General features: G+C 40.9%; 1 long non-coding RNA gene across 1 annotated transcript in view; it reads right to left on the bottom strand.

Moving 5' to 3' along the window:
- Positions 1–11,228: 11,228 nt before the first annotated feature.
- The window catches only part of LOC112821983 (uncharacterized), a 14,051-nt gene continuing 1,115 nt past the window's right edge, over positions 11,229–24,164 (bottom strand). The window contains exons 2-4 of the long non-coding RNA XR_003207576.2: positions 23,241–23,324; positions 17,703–17,760; positions 11,229–16,894 (exon numbers count right to left, since the gene is read on the bottom strand). This is a non-coding gene — a long non-coding RNA (uncharacterized lncRNA). The remainder of the gene's footprint in view (positions 16,895–17,702; positions 17,761–23,240; positions 23,325–24,164) is intronic.

Raw genomic sequence — 24,164 nt, 5'->3', positions numbered from 1 at the left:
GAGCTCTGTCCTCGCTTCTGGTGGCTGCCAGCAATCCCTGGGCTTTTTGGTTTGTACCTGCATCACTGTCATCTCTGCCTCCGACTTCACATTCTCTTCTTTTCTATGTTTGCTCCCCTTTTCTTTTCTAAGGACACTTGCCATTGGAATTAGAGCCCACCCAGGTCATCTGCGATGATCTCATCTCGAGATCTATACCATTATTACAACTGCAAAAACTCCTTTCCCAAAAAAGTCACATTGACAGTCTTTGAGTGGACCTATCTTTTTTTGGGGGGGGCCACCACTCGACCCGCTACAGCACCCAAGGCAGAACAGGCTCAAATGTAAATTTAGTAAGTGGCACTAAAGAAATACAAGCAAACAGCCAAGACATTAAATGAAACAGCAAAGTAAAAAGGGGCAGGAAGGAAACCGTTGACACAGAAGACAAGCAAAGCAACATGGGTAAACTTGGAGTCCTTAAAGAAGAAATATAAAATATGGAACAGCTATACCTGAAGAAATAAAAGAAACACCAATCTACAAACTGAAAGGATCTACCAGAAAGCTGAAAAGATGAATGTGAAATTTTCAACTCCAGAATAAGCTAATAAAGCTATCTTATTCCTGCCCTCTACGTGTCTGTTTTTTCACTGAGCCCACTGTGGCTTAATTACTGTGGCTTCCCAGTAAGTATCCAAATCAGGAAATACAAGTGCTTCAACACTGTTGTTGTTTTTCAGAATTGTTCTGGGTATTCTAGGTCCTGTGCACTTCCATATAAATTTTACAATCTACTTGTCTATATATAACAAGTATCATGTTTCTGATTAGAATTGTGTTTAATCTTTAGATCAATTTGGAGAGCAATGACATTTAGCAACATTGAGGTTTCCAATCTATCTCCATTTACTTAGGGCTTTGCTTTCTTTCATCTGTTTTGTAGTTTCCAGCATACAGTCCTACACATATTTTGTTAGATTTATACTCAAATATTTCATGTATAGTGTATTATTTATAAATGGTACTATTTTTAAAAATTACATTTCTAATCACTGACTTTTACGATATAGAACTTAATTGATTTTTTATATTGACCATGTATCTTGTGGTTTGATACCTTCACTTATGAGTCCCAGTATCTGTTTTGTAGAATTTGGGGGTTTTCTATATAGAAAATCATTCATCTGTGAATAGAAACAGTTTTTATTTCTTTCTTTTCAATATGTATAAAGTCACTTTTTCTTATCTTATTGAACTCAGTTTGATGTTGAATAGGGTTTTGGGAGTAAACATCCTTACTTCATTTCTGACTTATCAGCAAAGCAGTCAATCTTTCACTGGTTAAGTATGATGCTGTAGGTTCTCTATAGATATCTTTATCACAGAAGAAATAGCTTTCTTCTATTCCTTGTTTGCTATATTTTTACCATAAATGTAATATATATTTTGTCTGTTATATTATTTCTATTTGATGCTTTTTTATAGTTTCCATCTCTCTGCTAAAACTCCCCCCCCCATTCACACGTTTTCCACCTTTTCCACTAGAATCTTTACCATATTATTTAAGTTATAATTCCAACATGTGAATCATATAGTCTGGTTCTGCTGCTTACTCTGGCTGACAATGGATTATATTTTTATATCTTCCCTTTTTTGTGTGTATTTTTTATTTTGGTTGAAAGGCAGACATTATGTGTAGGACAGTAATGACTGAGGTAAATAGTATTTATGCCTGGAACTGGGCACTCTTCTTCTGCTAGGCCGTAAGTATTGTGGGAGGGTGAGTCAATTTAGAGAGAGAAAAAATGAGTGGGGAGGGGCCAAGGGAGAGGGAGAAGCAGGCTCCCCAACGGAGTGCAGAGCCCAATGTGGGGCTCAATCCCAGCACTCCAGGATCATGACCTGAGCTGAAGGCAGACGCTTAACCGACTGAGCCACCCAGGCGCTCCTTGGTTTTGTTTTGTTTTGTTTTGTTTTCTATATTTAGTTTCAGTTCACCAATGGCTTCCAGTTCTAGTGTTCCCCTGTACTTACGCTGGGACAGGTTTACCTTTTTCTCAGTGTTCCTGCTCCACTCCTAGCTTTAGGCCTTGACTGTTTGCCTTTGCCTGCATTTCCAAGGATGTCTCTCCACCCTCTTGCTCCTGCCCTAGAGGTAGATGGCAAATGCTTCTTCCAACCAGTGCTTGGTTGCCTCGTTGGGGCAGGATGCCTTGGTCCCACCTCAGTCTTAGGCAGACCCTACGCCTCTGAGACCTCAGTGACCCTGTCCTCCCCCAGCAGTAGGAGACCTTTGTTGGTCTGAGCCCATGAGGACTGACTTTTTTTCTTCCTGCTCCTCCCAGCCATAATCAGTCTTCACCTATGCTCTGAGAGTCATAGGGACGTTGCCCTTGGCCCAGCGGTTTTGCATTTCCAGACAAGGCTTCCTGCCTTTCCTGCAACAGAGACTGCTGCCCTCCTCCGGGCCTGTACCACAAGGATACTTTCTCCTCTAGTCCCCTGCACTTCCAACGAGACTTCTTTGTGAATGAATACCTTGTGGGGGTCCATCGAGAAAAGCCTGCAACTATGAAATCCCTTATTTCTGTTCTCTCAGATTATCTCTCAGATTCTCTTCTCGGGATCCTGTTCTCTCAGATTATCCCACATTCACATTCAGACCTTAGCAACTGGATAAATGTGTTAGCTGAAACCTTCTTCCCTGCTTATGATCTGACCCCATATTCTTCCTGTGCTTTTCTATAAGTGAGTCAGTGTTTGTGTCTGGTCTCTTTTTAGAGACTCCTGTATTTCACTAGAGTTAGAATAACCAGCTGTCCTGTAACCTTAACTATCTAGTGAGTTCAAGAAAAGTTGCAATTTTGTAGATTGTCTTCTGGCTTCTTTCAGGATTTTTTATCTTTGATTTTCTGTAATTTAAAATGATATGCCAAGGTAGAGTAGGTTTTAAAAATTTATCCTACTTGGTATTCTCTAGACTTTGTGGATCTGTGGTTAGTGCCTGACACTTATTTGGGGGAAATTCTGTCATTAATGCTTCATATATTCCTTCTGTTCCTTTCTCTTTTCTCCTTCTGACATGTCCATTATATGTATGTTACAACTTTTGTACTATCACACAGTCCTTGGATATTCTGTTCTGCTTTTTTCAGTTTTTGTTCTCTTTGCTTTGCAGTTTTGGGAGATTTCTATTGGTATATTCTCAAGCTCAGGGATTCTTCATCTGTGTCCAGTCTACTAATAAGCCCACCAAAGGCTTTTTTTTTTTTTTTCATTTCTGTTACAGTGTTTTTGATTGCAAGTATTTCTTTTTGGTTCTTTCTTAGGATTTCCATCTCTCTGCTTACATTGCCCATCTCTTCTTACATGCTATTTTACCCCTTAGGGCCCTTAGCATATTAATCATAGTCATTTTAAATTTCCTGAGCTGATAGGTTGTTCTCAGTATTGCAATTACAAAAAGGGCCACAGTGAATATTCCCATGACACATATTGTCATATTGCTGGAGATATAGATTCCCACAAGTGGGTACATTCCCAGAAGTGAAATTGCTGGCTCAAAAGGTAAATGATTATGTCATTTTGTTAAACACTGTCAAATTTCCTCCACAATGATTTTACTGGTTTGCATTTTTACCCACAACATATGAGGGTTAGCAGTCTCCTCATAACTTTGCATCAGAATATTATACGATGCAATTTTTCCCAATCTGAAAGGTGAGAAATGGTATTTGTGATTTTAATTTTCATTTCTCTGAGTAAGACTGGATATCTTTTCCTATGTTTATAGGCTATTTTTATATCTTTTGTTGTGTGTGTGATCTGTTCATATCTTTTGCATATTTTTCTGTCATATGTGTGCTCTGGGGATCAGAGCAGCCCATGAAAGTGGGGAACTTGATCTGTTACAAGATCAAGATTTCCATGAAATAAAGCTGTCATTCATGAGAATCAAAATCATTTTTGGTGTGAAGACAAAGAAACCTCCCTGTGGGTTTTCACAAAGACCACTGAGATATTTTCCTTCCGCTTGGCTTTGCTTTCAAGGATCTTTTTGTAGTTTTGGCCTGGTGATAACCACCTTGCTACATGAATAACCACATGCACAGTGGTGTTATTAGCCTTCGGCTGTACTTGTTCATAGTGGATGACACGTTTCCTCTCACCTGGACCACCCGGCCAATTTGCTGACCTTCATAGTATCCTCACACAAACTGAACTCAACATCCTTATGGATGGGCATGGATTGAACATTATATTCCATCTTAACAACTTGGAAGGAGGGGAAAGCAATCTTCCTATGCATGTGGGAAGGTGCACTGAAATGCCTTTTAGGGTTCTTGCTCTAGTGAGAAGTTAGAGGGATCAAACTTCATTTTGGCTGCTATTGTTTCAGTAATGACCACCAGAGAGGGGGGAAAAAGGCTGATGTAGACGCTTCTACTTACCTTTGCCACTGTTTTCTATGATCATCACTAACTCAAAGTATCTGTTAGAGGGAGGGCAAGTGAGGGACTGAGCCTGAGGAGCAGTGAAGCAGTCCTGTGTGGGTTGCAATGCCCAACAAACTAGCAACCAAGGGGCGAGGGGTCTCTAATGCATCTGTTAAGGGTGGTGCTGGTGCCTGAGAGTTACCTTGATTCTACAGTCCCCATTAAAGGAAAAGAGATCTCAACTGACCCCAGATTCCACTAGGAGACAGATGTCCAATGGTCAGAACATAACCTGCCTGAATCAGGAAATAAACTATTGTCTTGGGTCTGTATGACAAGATTTTTTCAGGCACCAATGCTAGAGTGTAACCCAAACCCGTGACAGAGCCAGAAGACAGATGAGCCCAGACCCGTCCTCAGAAATGGACCACTCCAAGGCAGAGGCTCAGCCAACCCAGGCAGCTCAACCCAGCTCAGGGTCAGGCCTCTGCAACTTTGAAACTTGGCATTTCATGACAAAAAGTATGCTTTTAGTTTACAAAGTTTTATCTCAGTATCTTTTGAGGCTTATAACCCAGCGAGGAAGGCAGCCTCCTATTTTCAGATGAAACAATTAAGACTCAGAGAGGTTTGCTCCACCTGTCCAAGATCATACAACTATTAGGAAGAGCCAAGACTCCAGAATACCTGGCTTCTCGTCCTTTGCTTTTTGTTTCTGGGTTTATTCCAGCAGGATTCTTCCCAGATGCAGAACCACTCCCATAAGCTGAGAGTCTATGATTTCAAAACTGAGACCAAAATGTTAATATTAGGGGAGTGAAGCTTTGTTTAATTAGCCAGGCTCAGCAAACAGAAACCAACACATGATTTTTTAAAAGATTTTATTTATTTATTTGGCAGAGGGAGAGAGACAGCACAAGCAGGGGGAGTGGCAGGCAGAGGCAGAGGGAGAAGCAGGCTCCCCACAGAGCAAGGGGAGCCTGATGTGGGACCTGATCCCAGGACCCTGGGATCATGACCTGAGCTGAAGGCAGATGCTTAACCATCTGAGCCACCCAGGCGCCCCCCAATACATGATTTTATAGATAGGTCCCTTTTCCTCTCCCACAACTTCCCCCAGTGTGATGAGCACACAGTCCATCACCCCGTACAACTACCCTCCTGATGTACCACCAGCTATTTCCTCCACGGTCCCGCCACTAGGTTGTCTTTCCCCACTTGTCTTAGCTCTGTGTAACATTGATCCAAGTCTTGCCCATGCAGGATTGGTTTTAAAAAATTAGGTCCTAAAATATATCTATGTCCTAGGCCTTCTTTAGACTCCATTCTTTCTTAGCTTATAATGGCACCCACTCATGCTTATGACATTCACCTCAGATACATTTCTGTGCTCAAGGCAGCTACATGTTTACAAGCTAGAGCCTGTCATTCCATCTTGAGAGTAGGAATTCCCTTCTAATATGAGAGGAAGAGCGTGCTGACCTCTAGGACACTTTGGTACAAAAGAACAAGGTACCTTTCTGTCCTCTGGGCAGCTGTAGCCTTGCACAAGGGTTTGGGTTGACAAGGGAAATTCTGGCAGAGTTTTCAACCCTGTTAGCTCCCTTGGCCAGGCATCTCTGTGCAACACTCCAAATGCACAATTATACCAGGCAGCCCTTGGTCGGGGAGCCATGAAGAGTGCTACCTTAAGATTTCTTTTAGTGGCTAACAAGACAAGTTGACATGATCATCTCACAGTTTGTAATCATACTTGCAAGATTTAATATTTGCTCCCAGGCCAGTAAGTTCCACGAGAGAAGGGACCCTTTACTCACTCCATATGCCAGTGTCTATTACAGGGCGTGGCTCCTAGTAAGCACCCATTATTTATTACTTGTTTTCATAGCTGTGGCTTCAATACTATGGGAAGAGCAAAGAATTTACCTCATAACTCAGACATGACCACTGTCCAAAAGTTTGTCTATGGCAAACGTGGGAACCCATACAGGGAGGAGCGAAGCAGAGGGGCAGCCATTTCAAGAGCAGAGAATGCTAACTAGCGGTCAGTCAAGGTTACAAACACTTGGCCAGATTCTGCAATCGCCTCATTTAAATAGAGTAGCTATAGAAATGACTGGCCCTTTCCTAATCATTGTTCTTCCCAATCCCTTGCTGGTCTCTTCCTCCAAGCCATTTCTGGGACCACAGCCAGTGTGAAAACTAACCTGATTCAGGTATTTTTCAGCTCAAAACCTTTCAATGGTGTGACTGCTTAGGAAAAAAGACAAAATCCTATCCCAATTTACAAAGTCCCGTGTGATTTGGCCTCTACTCACCTCTGCAAACTCATCTACCCATCCTCCTCACTTTCTCTGCTGGGGCCACCGTCCTCTCGCTCCCTTCACTGGGGCAATAAGGTTCACAGCATCTGGAGGTCCTCACGCATGCTGTTTCCTCTGCCCAGGATACCTGTTCCCTTCACCGTTAACTGTCACATACCTGCACTTTCCCCTCCGACAGTTCTGAGCTTAGGTGGGAGTTCTGAATGCACAAGGTAACGAGGGTCTCCCCACTTGTCCAGTAACTCGACCTCCCAGCAGCCTATTCTTTCATAGCCATTATCCCATTCTATACATTGGGATGATCTGGTTTGCGTCCATCCCCCTACTATACACTAATTCCACGGAGGTCTGTTTGGCTTCACTGGGATGGTCTCAGCATTACTCAGGGGTTTGGCATATAACCCCAATTCTAGTGTTTCTTGAATAAATGAAAGCACACTTTTTAAGTATCAGTAAGACACGTTAACATGGGATGGGGCAAGGCACCACGAGGAAGTAAAGGCAGACAAGAGAGAGCATCTCTGGTGTCACAGCCAGGGCTCGTGTCCCCGCAGGTCCTACAAGCAGCTCAGGGGCAGTTCATGAGCTTGGAGCAGTCTGGGCTGTCGGCTGTGGTGTCTGAGCAGCAAAAGCAGGCATCCCTTGGCCCCTGCTGTTCCTGAATGCTCTGCATTTCTCAGCAACACTCTTCTGTTTCTCTTGTTCAATGGCCATCAAAAGGACGTCTTTTCATTTTTAAAAAATTATTCTTATGCAGAAAAAGTTAACATCAGCTCATTACAGAAAAATTAAATAGAACACTCAGACTATATTATCTATCCCATTTATCTAGGAAAAAAAAAACAGTAACAGCTTGATATTATATATATGTACATACAGAAATGATCTTTCTGTAAACTGAGGCACTTGTAGATTCTATTTTGTGACCACAATTAAGTAATACACAACTCTTTTGGAACTTTGTTAAGTTGTTGCAATAACCCTTAATATTTGTAGGTCTTAAACCTGTTCCAATGTTTTACTATTACAAATAATACAAAGCTAGAATGACTGGCTGAAAATAAAAAGGAATCTAAAAAGAGAGTAATTCACTTCCACAAAACTTAAAATATGGATCTATACATTTAAAATGGGTAATGTGTTATAAAACCATCTCATGGTACATTTATATTACTACCATTTTAAAAGCCAGTTTCTGTGGATATTAATTTTTAAAATCTAATTGTCAAGGGTAACTAACTTGCTGTCAACTGAATTGTTTTCAAATTGTATACCATACTCCACTGGAGGATCTTAGGCCTTTCATTCACAAGAAATGTCAAGTTTTGAACTTGAGGCAAAGAGGTACCAACAGCTATTTTTAAAGGATTTAGGTATTAAAAAAAATGTCTCAGATGGTGAGAGTAACCAGTAGCTGCACAGTCTTACTGTAAACAGTGTTAGAGATATAGGAGTAGTCTGGATCTGGGTGACAAAGGGATGTTTTTACAACCTAAGGTGGCAGGGGTGGTGATAGTGTGCAAAAATTATGCAGTGTGACTTCACACACAGCGCCTATCCTCCCTGTTAATAACCCAGCCTTTTCAGATGTAACCCAGGCTCCTCACTTGGCTTTTCTCACATGGTCATATTGCAGCAAGATGACTGTTCTATGTACAACATCTCCTCTAAGAAAACAGGCAGGAAGAAGGTGAAGAAAGAAGAGCAAAAGGGCACATGCCCCTGAAGTTACCCCCTTTTAAGGATCTTTACTAGAAACCCCTCTCAACACATTCAGTTACCCCTCATTGACAAGAGCTGTGTCACACTGTGTCATCCTTATTGGTAGCGGAGGATGGACAATGTCATTTTTTTTAGCTGAGCGCATTGCAAATATGCTCCATGCAAATCAGGGCTCTGTTAATAAAGAAGAAAAGAAGAATGAATAGAGGGGTAGATAACTAGCAGTCTTTCCTATGCACAATTTTGGAAAAGATGGCTGAGGAAGACTTCTGAGAACTTCAGCTCCCAAAATAACAGAAGAAAATGGGGGAAAATGTAAAAAGGAGGTTCTCAGTAGAAAGACCTATTGGTCTAGCTATTAAAAGATAAGACTGAAAAAAAGCCCAAAATTGATGGGCAACCCATAAATGGTCATGGTAAGGAAACACCAAGAGAAATAATAGAGTTTGTCAACCATACTGTCTGCCCTTCAAACCTATATCCAAACTGCAGACAGTCCTGAGACAAATGCCCCTAAAGAGGAGGCCCATGACCCCAAATTAGGACACTTCCTCTACTGAGAACACTTGGGAACAGGAGGCTTTATGTGCAAGTAACAGACCTGTGGGTATGGAAGGTGGGGTACAGAGTGGGGTGTGGTTGAGACACAAATGTTTCATGAACACCAAGTCACAAGTAACCTTGCAGGAGTCTATAGGCTAACAGAGATAACAGGCCTGAAAATACTGAATAGATAATAAAATAGGGAAGATACACTCTACTATCTCTGCCCCATCCTCTCCTTTTCTCCTCACACAAAAAAGAACCTTAAGCTACCGATCACAGTTCATCCTAGGTTGACTGAATGATGACTTTAGCCACCTATAGAAAGCATCTAGCTGACCCTGTTCTATTCTTTGTATAGGACTTCACCATCCCTTCTATAACAATTTCTACAGTGGCTACTTGGCTCCAACCACTTCAGAAACAAACTTGGAAAGATGCAGGGGAAGAACTGGACTGAGCTGCTGCCAAACCAATGAGTCTACCATCTCCTCCCTTGAGAACAGTGGTTGTATTGGCCACGTTCTGGGAGTCATCCTCATTTGAAAGTCTTCTCAAAGAAAACTTTATTGTAGTAAGACAAAGAAGTTCAGTAATACAAAGATGTGTATTGTACTATTCCAGGTATTAGTTCCCAGTGAGGAAGGTGAGTAGAGTGCTCTCTTCTGGGGACTCTTTGGCTTGGAGCTCTGACCAGGTATTGCCCAAAAGTTCAATGCCAATCACATATTGCTATAGCTGGAGGTAACTCTGCATGGAAACTTTTTGAAAGAAACTCAAAGAGGTCTCTGCTACCTGCACTGAAGACACTGAAGATTAATTATGGAAGGGCTAACTATAATACCAGTTCAAATAAGGTTACAGCCAATAAGCCAACAGTCCTCATTTTAGTACAAAAAACATCGGCTATAGTTTTACCTTGAAGGAATGATCACGGTCATTGCCCTAGACATCTCAGGTGATTCATAACACCCGTGGTAATTGACTTTTCTCAGGAAAATATTAAATTGCTTATTTGGCTCTATGCCAAGTTATCTGATTAGTGTAGAGGCTTCAGATACAGAATAATACATATCCCAATGGTTGGAGATACATACTTTATTCTAGAACAATTGAGGGATGGGAAATCATGGTACTGAGTAAAAAGCCAGGCAAAATCCAGAACTTGGATAGCCTATGCAAAGACTAAGCTTAAAAGTAATAATAAATGGAAGGCTCTACCGCAGTTAAGAGAGAAAATATATGTGGGGTTCGTGAACATTATACTTATCAAATCTCTATCACTTGGAACAGGGTTGATCGTACCTGATCATTTAACTGGACCCATGAGAGAGATGATCCATTCCCAAACCCTGAGACTCTCTGGCTCCTGTTGTCCTAAGGCATAGTCCCACCCTATCTAAATATGTTTTCTCTGAGTCTGAGCTAAAGGGATTAGACACCAGCACCAGATATCAAGGATGCTCATAACAGTCCTATATTATAATACCCATATCAAGTACCAAAAATTGGACTTGGTTTTGGGAAAAAGTGCAGGTCTACTCCTAATTCTCTCACTTACTGGATACGAGGGCTGCATGTACACCAATGGCTGCCTGAGGAATACAGGGGGAGATGCTACTTGGAACTAACTATCCCATCACTGGGAGTCATTAAATAGCTCCCACAAATCCCTATTGGAATTATATACTCAGGAACAGAATGGAGTATATAATTTCCAAAGTTCAGGACTACTTCAAAGATCTGTGACACAGCTATAGGTGACCAGCTATGCAACAATAATGCTGAAGAAACTGTAGCCATAAGATATACAGTGGTCTCGGTGGCGCCTGGGTGGCTCAGTCGTTAAGCGTCTGCCTTCGGCTCAGGTCATGATCCCAGAGTCCTGGGATTGAGCTCTGCATCAGGCTCCCTGCTCCACGGGAAGCCTGCTTCTCCCTCTCCCACTCCCCCTGCTTGTGTTCCCTCTCTGGCTGTGTCTCTCTCTGTCAAATAAATAAACAAAATTAAAAAAAAAAAAAGATATATGGTGGTCTCCAACCACATGCCCTTAAGATTATATTCTAGCCAGGGAGGGAGGAGGAGCATGTGCTACTAAAGAGGGAAAAATCCCCACACCCCAGACAACTCCCCAAACACATGGGATTCAGTAAGCTATGTCCATAAGGAAAAGGTTAAACTGAGGGGACTTCGGGGCGCCTGGGTGGCTCAGTCGTTAAGCGTCTGCCTTCGGCTCAGGTCATGTTCCCAGGGTCTTGGGATCGAGCCCCGCATCGGGCTCCCTGCTCCGCCGGAAGCCTGCTTCCCCCTCTCCCACTCCCCCTGCTTGTGTTTCTGCTCTCACTGTGTCTCTCTCTCTGTCAAATAAATAAAATCTTTAAAAACAAAACAAAACAACAACTGAGTGGACTTCATGTGGTCCTAGTTCTCCACACCTTTCAGTAAAGTAGGAATTATAATAAGGAAGTTTATTATTTGTGACAGCACTATTTCTATTTTTAAGGGATGAATTGTGTGAAAATAATAAATGATGGCATCATATTGGTCTGGAGATCAATGTGTTGGCCCATATAAAAGTTATCAACTAAGGGGTGGATTGTGCTGGGTCATGACTTTTTAAGTATTGTAACTTGAGAAATCCCACGGTTGGAAAGCCCCTGTGTTATACGGAAAGCACCCACCTCCCACACACATGCCCATTATTTGTAGCTCTGAACTGGAGAGTTCCTACGTACTGGGGTACAGTTTGAAAGTCTATACACAAAACATGAACTTTAGGTCCAGCAACAGGGTAACAAGAATCCAGGTTTACTGATTTAGATATTGATGACATCATCCTCTAAACTGATAAAGAAAAACACAGACTGAGGAGACTCAGTGTCCCTCTGACCTGGTGGGACTCCCATCCTGCATTAGTACCATAAGCCTATGCATAGATTTTGGGCACATCTCAGGGAGGGAAAAGAAAGGCAGAGAAAGGTACTGGGGAGCAGCATATGCTCTACTGCCTTAAGGCATTCTCTGCTCTAACTAGTTGGGTGATAGCCTGTATGTGAGATACGCTCACGCTTGCTACCATCAGGATTAAATTCTGGCATCTATCCCGACACACAACTTAGAGAGGTTGTGTGCTCCACTACAACTAACCCTTACCACCTTCAGGGGGTCCTGACCTTCATGACTGTCAAGTATCCTTAGGGGACTCTACAAATAGCTCTCAGAGTCCGTTCGTTCCTGCCCCAAACCTAGCCTACACGGATTGCTATGCATCCTAATCATCAAGCATCAGTGAGAGTATTCAAGATAAAGTGTCTCACCATATTACTAACAATCTCTGACATCTGGAAAGCCTACCAGTTTACCTTCCAAATGCACGTGTGTAGCATTAGTGTACTTCCATCTCCAGTCCCCTTCAAAAGATATCTAAAGATAAATATAACAGAATCATTCCTATCTGGAAAGAATGTATTCTGATTCGTCAGCAACGGGTTGGGAAGGGGTATTTTCTCTTTGAGAATCTTGCCTATCTCAAGGGAGCAACATGACAGGCGTCAAACAGGAAAAAAAGATGATATGACACACTTTTGGGGGAGAGAAGGAGGTGGTTAAAATATCATCTATCAAGTGCTTAGAACTTGACAGTAAATAAAGTTTGGGGCATTCCACATGTTATCCCAGACAGAAACCACCTTAGGGATAAAAGTGTAAGCCATCTATGCTTCCTAAATCTGGTGTGTCCAGACTGGTTAGAGCTACAGGCAAAAATAAACCCATAAACTGCAAATGGATCCTGTACTAGGCACATCTCTGCATTTTGTCAGGCTTTCTGAAGTTGTGGTAAGCATTCCTTGGAACCCACCAGAAATATCAGAGCCTTTTGGAGTGGTTAAAGGTCATAAATATGCAACCCTGGGAATCTTTCCATAAGGAGAGTTCTTATACCAAAACCATCTTGTGTGTCCCATGTCTGGGAGAAGTTGTAAGCTAAAAACAAAAGTTTTTTAAGGATATAAATATCCATAGATGTTTTAATGTTTTGAAAAACCACAGTATTTTGAAAAAATCCTATGCATTAATAATTTATTTCCCAGATTTCCCTTCTGGTAAAGGTGGTTCAGGTTGTTCACATCAGTCCTGTAACTGAAAACGACTATAAAAACTGGATAAAATATATTTAAAATAATCTTTTCAAAAGCGTCAAAGAGATTACAGAATAGTAAGGAATTACCAGGCCAAAAGTAAAGAGAAGTCAAGAATCTAGAGAGGTGAACAAGCCAGAAACCACTTTCTACCTGAGAGTACTAGCTAATCCCAGACACTCAGACCCTCCATTCTCATGGCCTTTCAGGGTACAGAAAGGGACAAACTCTGGATCCCAACGAGTTGGGGAATCTGATAGGAGGCTTTCCCCTACAACAATCTGGGTTCCGGGATCTCAGAGTGAAGGGAACAAGAACTGGGATAATCTAAAGAGAATTAAAACATAAGTAAGAATCCCTGGAGTTGTCCAGGAAAAATCAAACTTTGAACAGGCGTTCCCAGACTGATAGTGCCCCCAGGTGCCTGGCAGAAGCAAATGCAAATACTCTTTGGAGCAAAGTACTTGCATTATAGGCCTCACAGTTATTCCAGCAAAATAACATTTCAAGTGCAATGACTTGCACAGAGTCAAACATGCCCAGCACATAAGAAAATTAGAATCAGTGAATAAAACAGACAACCAGAAAGAGATCATCAAAAACTCTAGGTGTAGGCCCCAGCACCTCCGTTTTAATAGGCCATCCAAGTCATTCTCATACATGCTAAAGCTTGAGAATCACTGCCGTAGACTTTAATTACATAAATATTCATCCCCCACACAAAAATGTATAAGTGTGTTAGGTCTCGGGAAGGGCCCAAGAATTTGCATTTCTAACAAGTTCCCAGATGATGCTCATGCCAGATGAGGAACACTGCTATAAGAAAAGGAATTACTCTACAGGTCAGAATAGTGGTTACCTATGGGGAGAAGGGTTGTAATTTGGAAGCAACATGTGGAAGGCTGGCAATCTTCTCTTTCTTGATCTCAGCGGTGGTTACACAGTGTAATAATTAAGTTATAGGTTTATATTTTAAAGCATGATGAGATCAATGGCTGTCCTTTTTCCATTCAATTATTGAAGTCCAATGCCACTGCACTAATTCTATCCACCTTCATCCCACCACCCTCATTTATAATCAACTCCCAAAGTAGAAAGTGTAAAAGGTGGCAAAGTTCCAAGCCATTACCTACTTCACTTTAGTTCCTAATGTAATTAGCTCACAAAATTAAATAGCTTTAAAACTCAAGACAAGAATAATTTAGTCTAAGTTTCTAAAAACCCTGTTTAAAAAGTTGTTTAAAAAACCCAGATATATGACACTGCTTAAAATCTTAGTTCTTTGTAAAAATACCTGCAAAAATAAACAACCATCACCTTAATCTTTTAACAAGAAAAAGTGCCCAATGTAAAAAGTTACTTTAATTTTTCCCCTAAGTTAAAAAAAAGAGAGAAGATACTACCTTTTACCAGTCTGAACTTCCTACTCTAAAGAGGCAAAGATGCTTGCTTCTCTCCAAATACAACCTGAAAATAAAATACCTAGTACTGCCTGTAGTAACAGTAAGATCCTTCCTACTCTTTTCATTAATCCTCACCTATGGGGGAAAAGCAATATTCATCATTTGGCCTTAAATCTGTGAACACTTTAAGAGAAAATCTCTTTGTGGGAAGGGGAACTATGAAAAAAAAAAAGGTTGAGAGGCACCAAATTAAATTGATCAGTGCAGATTGCACTTTTAAGTTCCTACTCAGGTTTCTTATATTTATACAAAATACTTTTTGTTACAACTGTTATACAAGTTAATACTTGCCATTTTTGATTCATAGCACCAACATATCCTATTACACAAGCCCTCACCATTACTCTGTGAGGAAACAATTATAAAAGCAGAGTTTCCGACTCTGGCAACTAGTCAGTGGCTGTCTAGGCCTTGTGATGTTCCAGACAGGAATCTGAACAACCAAATGGTTCCCAAAGCCAGGTGTGGCAAACTACTGAGACCATGGAAAAAACATGCAGTTGAGTTTTGTTAGGCCCATAAGTACCATGAGAGTGGTCACAAACACCTTCAACACCCAGACATACCTGCCCATTTATGTGGTAAGAACTGACCAGAGTGCTCTGCTTAACTCCCACTATACCTCTGACCATTGCAGACCTGAATTCATATGCCCCTCACAACTTCCTCTTCTTACAACATCAAAATATGACTGTGTAAGATGCCTAGTCATTATTATATCAACTGTAGGCAATGTAGCAAGACAATGTTGGTAGCTTAGCAAGGATCATTCCTGGATCCTGAAGGTTAGAGATCCAGATGATCTGGCTTGTGAAAGGCAGTTTTTGTAACCATGTAGTATACTAGAATTTTGGGACAATGTAGCTGGGGATATTAGAGGCTTGGAAAGCTTCTCCATCCTGGGCAGGCAGAACCTGAGTGTCACCAGCCTAAACACCTGTCCCAGTAACGGCTGGGGAGACCTGAGAAGCCACATTCACTAAACACTCCAATCCAATGTCCTCTGCATCTGTTATCTACAAGGCATCCTTCACCAAGCCTCAAACCAAGTGTTTTGTGGGATCATTTCAATTTAGAAAGTAATACTCATCAAAAAAAAAAAGAGAGAGAGAGAGAGAGAGGCATAACCACAGTTTTGGAGTAGAGCTGATCCTAGTAGAACAGTGCTCCCCTTTCTACTCATTGTTGACAATGCCTTAAGTACTGAATTGGCCCTTCAAAAGTACATCCTCACTCAATTCTTTTGAGTAGAAAACTCCAGATTATCATAATGTAGCTGAGGTTGTTAAATTCTTTCACTTGTCTGGAGGACAAGTACTATATTAAAGCAAATATAACATCCTTTTATTAAGGGCTATCAGCTATACTAGATTACCAACACTCTAAACATTTTCGTCCCTGGTCAAAATCAGCTTTAAGAAAACATCCTACAGAATTTCCACATTATTATACCTTTCAATACAATCTGAGTACTCTCATCTTACTCTCAGATTATTTTTGCCTCCATGAGAATATCAAATTCACATGTCAATGAGTGCCTGTTAAGAGCTGTATAAAGTCATGTAGGTCATCCAGTAGGTATAGAGAGGATTTTGGTGATTTGCTCTTAGGTTAGGTTAAAGATTTCATCCCATCCATAGTCATAAACAATATTTTCTTATAATAATCACTTGACCTGAAAAACCAATCACAAGCCTTCAAAGCATCCTACTTTTTCGAGAAAGTCAGAGTCCCTGCCAACAGACTTCACTAAAGTTGTGGATGTACCTGTCGACTGTCCTGCTCCCCTGGGTGTCCTCTGATTACAAGGATTGGTTTGGAGGGTTATGGAATTTTCTAGTCATTTGTGAATCTCACTGTGCTTCATGTGAGTTGATAAGGTCCATGTCGTCACCTTTAAACCAAAGTTCTTTTACCTACCATTCACTGGTTTTATTCTCAGTCACTTAATCATAAGTGGAACCGATAAAACTTTTCACAGCCTCAATTTCTTCCGTATGGCAAGTAGCATCTAAGTCATCTTCAATTTTGAAATGGCAAGTATCCAAGTATCTCCTGAAGAGAAGTAGAGATCTTCCTGCAAGTTGTTTTTGCAGCATTTCCCCAGTACTGGGTTATCTGTATTACGTGAAGTTTAAATCAAATATTTGACCACACCTGTCGGTGTAATTCATACTTTGTTGACTTGTAGTGAGTACGAAACATCACTTTATCATTTTTTGAATCCTCCTCCTTAGCATGTCCTCTTTTAGCTTTCCATACATCTCTGCTTGGTACATAACCTAAAATCAAAATGTTATTTGAAAGGTTTTTTTGTCGACCTATACACAGCTCCCACACTACTATATACCCTCCTGAAAGCTGAAATCTTGACCTCTTCTTTGTCTTTGTCATAGTGGTTGAAAGAACTCTGGGAACAGACTACATGAACTTAAGTCATCATTTGTTCAGTGTGACCTGAACACATTACCAAACTTCTTCATTCCTCATTTTCCTAATCTGTAATATGTAGATAATAATACCTAATGTCCTAGGATTGTTATGAAGCTTTTCTTTTTTTTTTTAAGATTTTATTTGAGAGAGCAAGAGAGCACAAGCACGGGGAATGGCAGAGGGAGAGGGAGAAGCAGGCTCCCCACTGAGCAGGGAGCCCAACACGGAGGTCGATCCCAGGATCTTGGGGTCATGACCTGAGCTGAAGGCAGACACTTAACTGACTGAGCCACCCAGGTGCCCCTGGATTGTTATGAAGTTTCTATGTGTGAGGATTCAATATGTTGATAGATGTAAAACTCTTAGGACAATGCTTGACACATGATAAACACTATACATCTTAGCTATGATATCTACTGCCATATAAACCCCACAGCTGTTGAGATTATACATGCTCCTGGCCTTAAGATTTCTGTGCCATATTTCTTATACTATTCAAACTATTGACAATTTTAATAGGAAGATCTCATATATACAGCCTACAAGCTCCTTGAACAGCTGTAAGTATTTCTCTTGGATACTCCAAGGAATAACTGAGCAAATGAAAGAGCCTTCATCATCACACAAAATCTAAAGCATTGCCTTGAGGCTGCCTACCTTATTACCATTAGTGCTGGCTGGAGGGGTCACAAACACTCCCAGGCTCCCTTGATATCTGAAATAAAAACCACAAGACCAGATATACCACCAATGGCAATGTAAATCAAGTATGTTTCCAGACAGTTGATAGTAAAATTATACACACATGTGTACACATACATACACATTTACCCAAAGGTGGTCACTATTCTTTTGAAAGCCTATTGCTGTACTCAGCCTTATTCCTCCTCCACAAAAGGGGATCAAGATTTTTTTTTTTTTTTTTTTTGGTTTCACTAAAAAATCTACAGGAGCTACTCACCTGCTGGAAGTAAAATCCAAATCTAGTGCTAGCTGAATGTTGAGTAGAGTTATAGGAAGAATAGGTGAGAATCTACCTCTTCAGCTGGAGTTTATTTAGATAACAGGATAAATCTGTTGTTGACAGACAAAAGAATGGCAGAGACTAAACTAATTTTGCTTATTCTCTATTTTAGGGAAAATTTCACAAAAATCCGTCTGCCTTAGTAAGAAACAGATGTTTACCCAATATGGTTTTTTACTATCTCAAGAACAATTTTTGTTCACATTCAACATGTGTATTTCATTAATTTGGCTTCTACCTAGGATGCAGAGACCTAGAAAGAACATCACTCTTACCTAAACAACTAGAAAAACTATAGAAAATCTTTCCTTAAACCTGTTGGAGAGCTGAGGTTAGGGTACACAACTGGACTTTTCCTCATTTTAGTTCTGTAAGTCCCATGTCTTGGGAAACTCCTCAGTACCACACAAATTGGGATGGTTGGACCTCCTGGCAAGGGTCATAGACCAAGCAAGTAGCCTGAGCTCCAAGGAAAGACTGGCCCCACCAAGAAGATAGGATGTGAGCACTGAAGAAGAGACATCAAGTACCATACAAGGTGCTAAGAATTCAGCTAAAATTGTTAACAAATTGCTAAAGGCCAACTGGGGAAAAGGATGAAAGTTTATAATCCCTGAGAGCCTCAGACCAAAAAGGAGCTTGTTTCCACTTACAGCCTCTTCTCCATCTTCTCACTGGGTGCTGATGAGAAAAAGTGGGGACAAGGAAGATACCACAGAGCACCACCCTTGGGGGGCAAGGCCTTGCTGGAGGAGAGTAAGCTCCCACTGTGGAAAACGCCCAAGTCCTGCCATCCCTTTCCTATGAATGATAGCTTCAAGCCACTGGGAAAGGGGCAGCAGACTCTGCTGCCTCCAGGGCTCAGGTAAAGGGCCCTTGATATTGGGTAAGAGTAGCAGTGAGCGAGGACAAAGAGCTTCTGTCCCTGGGAAAGGAGGGACAGGAAATGGTCTTGGGCCCAAGATCTCATGTCAATACGATTACAGGAATCAGAAGACTCATCTTCTCAAGACTCATCAAAGATGCAAGGTAGAATTTTGTCTGGCATAGGGAGACTGAGGGACTGAGGAAGCCCCACTTTGAAGGCCCAAACATATAAGGCTTGCTTAAGAGAGCCTGGACCAAGATGACTGGTCCTCTGGCTCCCACTACCACCAAGCTATCAAGCAGCAGGTTACAAGCAGAGGGAAAGGCAAAGGCATGGAGAGAGGCCCTTTTGGTGCAGGTTGAAAGGAAGGCTAGAAGCTGAGAGTGGAAAAGGAATATTGGGAAAATCCCTGCAGCATTCCAGCCCACACTTTAAGTACAGGAAATTGAAATCAATGGTGTACTGAAGGGAGAACACTAAACCCAAACCGAGCTCTACTACTGACTAATTCAACACTCCACATTACTGACCTAGCAGAAGAAGAAACATGCTTATTTGACTCATACATTATCTTAATTTCTACTGTTTTATACAAGATGCCTAGCACTGGATAGAAAATTATGAGACACATAAAAAAAGAAAAAGATAAACAACCCACTGTTAAGAGAGAGATCAACCAACAGAATGAGGCTCAGAGATAACCTAAGTGTTGGAACTATGAGAGGGATTTAAAATAGCATTAATTAATATATTAATCACACATATTAAAGGTGGATAACAGGAATGATCAGATAGAAAATTTCAGTAGAGATAAAAACTATGTCAGATGGAAATGCTAACAGAAAACACAGTAACAGAGATGAAGAATACCTTCAAAAAGCCAGTCAGTACACTTGGTACAGCATGAACTTGGAAAGCATGAATTGAAGCTCTATAATAGAAATTACCCAACTAAAATACAAAGATAAAAAAGTGGCAAGAAAATCCAAGTAAGTGTTCAAGTGTAGGAAATATCAAACAGTCTAATAAAAGTGTATTTGGAATTTAAGAAGGAGAGAGAGATAACAGAAGAAACATTTGAAGAATGGCTGAATCTTCCAAAAATAATAAATTATACCAAACCACGTACAAGAAGCTCAGATTCCCAAGCAGAATAAACACCAAAAAATACACACTCCCACATATTGTATTCAAACTGCTGAAAAGTCAAAGTTAAAGAGAAAATCTTGAAGGTAGCCACAGAGAAAAAGATACAGTACAGAGAAACAAAGAATTACAGCTGACTTAGAAACTATGCAACTCAGAATACAGTGGAGTAATAACTATAAAACACTAAAGGAAAAATACTGTTAATGCAGAATATTGTGCCCCGGGGAAAATATCTTTCAGATATGATGGAAAAGTAGACTTCAAAAGACAGACAAAAAAACAAAAAACAAACAAAACCAAGAAAATTTATTATCAACAGACCTGCACTAAAACAAAGGTCAAAACAACTTCCTTCAACAGAAAGAACATGATACTAAACAGAACTGGCATCTACACAAAGAAATGAAGATTTCCAGAAATAGTTAAAATGAAAGTAAAGTACAAAAGATATAGTTGTTCTTATTTTTTTTAATTGCTCCAAAAGATAATTGGTAGCCTAACGCAGTGGTTCTCAACCAGGAGTAAGTAATTCTGCCTCTCAGGAGACATTTGGCAATGTTGAGACATTTTTGATTGTTACAGTTGGGGTGGGGGTAGGGATAAAGATGCAGTGCTACTGGCATCTAGTGGGTATAAAGGCCAGGAATGTTGCTGGACATCCTACATCCTAGAAAGGTGAACCCTGTACAATAAATAATTATTCAGCCCAAAATGTCAACAGTACCAGATTGTTGTAGCCTGACTGATAAAAAAGAGAAAAAGACAAAGTACCAAAGCAATGAAATGAAAAAGGGGCCATCACTACAGGTCTTGGACGTTAAAAGAGTATGACAATATCACAAACAACTGCATGCCCATAAATTCGAAACTTAGATGAAATACACAAACTCCTTTCAAGACACAAATGACTAAGACTCACTTAAATACATAACCTGAAGAGTTCTATGTCTACTAAAGACATTGAATTTGTAGTTTAAAAACTTCTAACAAGAAAGACTACAGGTCAAGATGCCTTCACTGCCTAAAGTCAAGATCATGACAAGATCAAACTAGCTCTTCTTAGTGTACACTGATTTGATATATGTCTTATTAGGTGCCAGGAGAAATGCTTGAGCTTCAACCTACTGGAAACTGCAGAAAGTCCAGAATTCCAAGTTATTCCCTCCAAGGCACCAGTCCTCCCCACCCCCTCCTCCCGCCTCACTCACATTCCCACACTAGGGGCACTTTCCAGAGAACTAGAGGCTCTAGGAGGACTGGGTTAGGACTAGCTTCCAATACACATTGATTTAGAGCTGACATCTTCACTTACCACATTGCTTTTAAGAGACATTCAAAACACTGAAGATACTGGAGTCCACCCAGTGTCTTGTATTTTCCATAACTGAAGGAGGCTGCTCAAGTGAGAACTTAAATACAGATAATTTTCTGCTTCTACCTACACTTCAGACCAGTGCACCAGGCAATTTCTTCACCAAAGCTAATTATTTTTCTAAGGTAGCATGACTGACAAGGAGGAGTCAGGCCACGGCTGCTGTAATCCCACAATTTGTAACAATATAATACTGTAGAGCTAAGGCTGGTGCAGTGACCTTCCCTTGCTTACTTCCTTCCTGCCCTTCTCTGCATTCTCTATAGTTTACTTCTACAAAACCAGACAAACAGACAAAGCAGTAGAAACAGTTCTGCCAGCATCTGAATTGGTTCCAGTGGCAAGAGTGGACAGAAGTTTGAGACTTTCCTGTACAAGTGACTATAATAATTCTGCAGTTCTCGACTACACAGGCATATTCTTTGGGAGAGGAAGGGCAATGTGAGTTTTTTGGGGAGAAGCAGTTTTTCTGAACATTTTAAGTCGTTTTCAATACTCTGAAATCTTTAGAAGGATGCTCTCCAAAAGAAACATAATGTGAACTACACATATAAAATTTCTAGTATTCACATTAAAAAGTAAAAAGGAACAGGTGAAATTAATTTTAACATATTTTATTTAACTCAATATATTCAAAATATTATTTCAGCATGTAATCAACATAAAAATAGAATATTTTACTTTAAGAAACAAGACATTAAAATCTAGTGATCTGGTGTCCATTTTACACTTATAGCACATCTTATTTTATTTTTTTAAAGACTCCTGTTAACATCTATATTTTTAAGTTTGTATTTAAATTCCAGTTAATCTACAGTGTAATATTAGTTTCAGGTGTATAATATAGTGATTCAACACTTCCGTACATTACGTGGTGCTCATCACAAGTGCGCTCTTTAATCCCCATCACCTGTTTCACCCATTCCCCCACCCACCTCCGCTTTGGTAACCAGCAGTTTGTTCTCCAGTCTGTTTCTTGGTTTGCCTCCTTTCCCCCCGCCTTTGCTCATTTGTTTTGTTTCTTAAATTCCACATGTGAGTGAAATCATATGGTATTTGTCTTTCTCTGACTTACTTCACTTAGCATAATACTCTCTAGCTCTATCCATGTCATTGCAAATGCTAAGAGTTTGTACTTTTTTATCGCTGAGTAGTAACCCATTGTGTGTGTGCGTGTGTGTGTATATACACACACACCACATCTTCCTTATACATTCATCAGTCGATGGACCCTGGGGTGTTTACATAATTTGGCTATTGTAGATAAAGCTGCTATAAACACTGGGGTGTATGTATCCCTTTGAATTAGTATTTTTGTATTCTTTGGGTAAATACCTAATAGTGCAATTGCTGGGTCATAGGGTAATTCTACTTTTAACTTTTTGCGCAACTCCATACTGTTTTCTATCATGGCTGCACCAGTTTGCGTTCCCACCAACAATGCAAGAGGGTTCCCCTTTCTGTACATCCTCACCAACACCTGTTGTTTCTTGTGTTGTTGAGTTCAGCCATTCTGACAGGTGCGAGGTGTTTTGTTGATTATAGTGTTGATTTGCATTTTCCAGATGATGAGTGAAGCACATCTTATTTTAGACTTGCCTCATTTTAAGTGCACAATAGCCACTTGTAGTTTGTGGCTATGGTACTGGACAGCACAGCTATAGAGCCTCTCAGCTTCCTTCCTGAAGTGTCCTCCCCCATCCCCACCACACCTGCACCAGCCTTTCGAGGACATCTGTGAAAGTAATCCCAGAGCACCCATTAATACAGCTGATTTCTCACCTGCTTCTATCCTTGGGCAAGGTACTAAACATTGTTGCCTTCAGAAGTGTGGTACTTTCACATTCTGCATATTCTTCAAAGGCCCTGAAATATGAGGGGTGGGGGGGTGAGCACTGGATCAGAAAGGTCTCATGATTCCAACAACTGTAAGTTTAGTCAATAGAATCATCCCTCCTCTGTCTCTTGATGTCTTAGTAGCTACTGAGTGGTCTAGAGAAGAATCCCTTTTAACTGTTTTTTATATAATTGAATTTTATCAAAGAAGGCCTTCAGGAAAAGATGAGAGTTGGGCCCAGTGGACAAGAGAAAATATGGGGCCTTTCGGGGCACCTGGGTGGCTCAGTTGGTTAAGCGTCTGCCTTCAGCTCAGGGCGTGATCCCAGGGTCCTGGGATCCAGCCCCGTGTCCGGCTCCCTGCTCATTGGGAAGACTGCTTCTCCCTCTCCCTCTCTCCCCGCTTGCGCTCTCTCTCTATCTCTCTCTGTATCAAATAAATAAATAAAATCTTTAAAAAAAAATTAAGAACTTCGAACTGTGACTGCAGATCATTTAAACAAGTGCAAGGCCCTCCTTCTGAGCATGGAGCCTTTTGTGACTGCACGGGCTGGACCTCTGTGAAGCTGGTGCCAGTAGAGACTTCTGTCCCTGCAGGAAGCAAGCGGTGACATTACCTAGTCTGTCCCTGAGCACCTGAACCTTAAAGGAGACTCCAAAATCATGTGTACTAGAATTCACTGAGGGGGCGCCTGGGTGGCTCGGTTGGTTGAGCCACTGCCTTCGGCTCGGGTCATGATCCTGGAGTCCCGGGATCGAGTCCCACATCAGGCTTCCTGCTCAGCAGGGAGTCTGCTTCTCCCTCTGACCCTCTTCCCTCTCGTGCTCTCTATCTCTCATTCTCTCTCTCTCAAATAAATAAAATCTTTA

This window comes from Callorhinus ursinus, unplaced genomic scaffold (assembly GCF_003265705.2).
Source record: "Callorhinus ursinus isolate GAN/ISIS: 27379988/994484 unplaced genomic scaffold, GSC_fseal_2.0 scaffold1, whole genome shotgun sequence".
Classification (NCBI taxonomy): domain Eukaryota; kingdom Metazoa; phylum Chordata; class Mammalia; order Carnivora; family Otariidae; genus Callorhinus; species Callorhinus ursinus.
This window is presented reverse-complemented; position numbering and strand designations above follow the sequence as displayed.